We start from the raw sequence: 1,791 nt of genomic DNA on the forward strand, positions 1-1,791 counted from the left end.
TAAGATTTTTTTTTTTAATGTGTGAAAACATATAGCAAGGAGTGTGTTGAGAGAAGTGAGGGTAAAAAAGAGCTTCTGGTTGACGGATTCAACGTCTGAAAATACCTCAATAATGTAGAGAAAAAAACTTCAAAAGCAAGAACGTATTATAAGGAGAAGGCTTTCAGCAAGATGGACAGGTGAGAGTTCTTGCATCAGTCGCATCCACAGGAGAGACGTCTTGAAGAACGCTAGCTCGTAGGATCTTCTGTAAGATGGAGCTAGCTACACCCAATGATTTATCTCTTACTAGAACAATGTCATAAGAGACCATGTACTTGTAAAAGCTCATCCACCCTATCATTTAGGTACCAATTTTCAGAATGTGATCAACATTGTCTTTAAATCCTTTGAGCACGCCACTGTCACCAGGATCATTAAAAAAAAAAAAAATCCATGAAGTTGTGATGTTTGGCTTGATAGATCACCCCCTCTGCTATGTGACCAATACCAGCTGAAAATATGAACACAGGGGATACCATATTGTTGGAGTTTATCAAAGAAATTCTCACACCCTTCCTTGAGCATAACATCAGATCCTACCACAATTTCTTGAAATTTAGCTTTTGGTAACACCTGCTCAACAAGCAAACCGTGTGACTCAGTATATACCATCCTAACATATAGGGGAACTTCTCTTCTATGGCAAGAAGAGGATCGATTTCAACAGCCTAGCATTTTTCCTTTAGTTGCAGCAACTTTTCCCAACATTCATTTGTGACCAGCTTACTGTTGTCAATGACATAATAACATGTTGGGCATCTTTTCCCTTCATAGGAAAATCTACTCGGTGTCATATCAAAGTCTGTTGTTATTATCTGAAGCTTGGCAGCTCCTTCCTTAATGAAACCATGGGTCATTTCTTCCACTCATGCAGTGGTCTTGATCTGAACCAAACGTCTCTGGAATTCTTGCATCATTTTCACATGTACAGCAGAATCGTGATGAGGCATTTCTTGGGTATCCAGTTTTTTTTAAATTTTTAATTTTATTAAGATTTTATTTTTAAGTAATCTTTTTTTGTATATTCTTTTATTGGAGTTCTATTTGCCAACATATAGTATAACACCCAGTGCTCATCCCATCAAGTGTTATTCAGTCTTCTTTTGAGCACTCTGAGTTCTTCCGTCCTTGAATTTGTCCTAGAATAATAGCATAGGTGGTAAGCAATACCCAGAGATGCAGGACTTGCATGTAGACATCTTCATGATCTTGGTCTTCCACTTTGTTTTCCTCTTCAAGGTACATAGGTACTGGGCCAGCAACCACCCTCCCACCACACAGTGACACCTACCACCACACCCACCCTCACCAGGGCCCCCTGGCCCATAAATGGGCTGTCCTGTACCTCCCAGCCAAAACAAAAAACAAAATAGAAAAAAACCTCAAGGACATTTTAAATGGCCCAGGTATTATAATTCTCAGATCACTCAGAAGCAAAATGATAAAAATGTAATAATATAAGATCCAAGGACATTACTTAACATTGAAGAGAAATAAGTTCTAGACATGGAATTTTTAGTTATAATCTCTCTATGGGAGGATACCTCAGACTGGGAGTCAATGGCCCTAGGTTCTAGTCCCTTCCATACCAATGCATTTTCCCTACTTCTCAACTCCATGCCTGAAATAATCAAAGAACCCAGCAATTTCAATAAGGTTTTGCTGTGAATATGATCTCACCAATGCGTCATAAGTCCCCAAAAGCTAAGCAATCTCTACAGGGTTGGCTTCATGGACATGCCACCTATG

At 39.1% G+C, this 1,791-nt stretch overlaps 1 pseudogene; it reads right to left on the reverse strand.

Annotated features, from left to right (window-relative positions):
• Positions 1–416: 416 nt before the first annotated feature.
• On the reverse strand, positions 417–1,369 carry LOC112931677 (cytosolic 5'-nucleotidase 3A-like; annotated as a pseudogene).
• Between the last annotated feature and the right edge of the window lie 422 nt (positions 1,370–1,791).

This window comes from Vulpes vulpes, chromosome 13, assembly GCF_048418805.1.
Source record: "Vulpes vulpes isolate BD-2025 chromosome 13, VulVul3, whole genome shotgun sequence".
NCBI lineage: Eukaryota > Metazoa > Chordata > Mammalia > Carnivora > Canidae > Vulpes > Vulpes vulpes.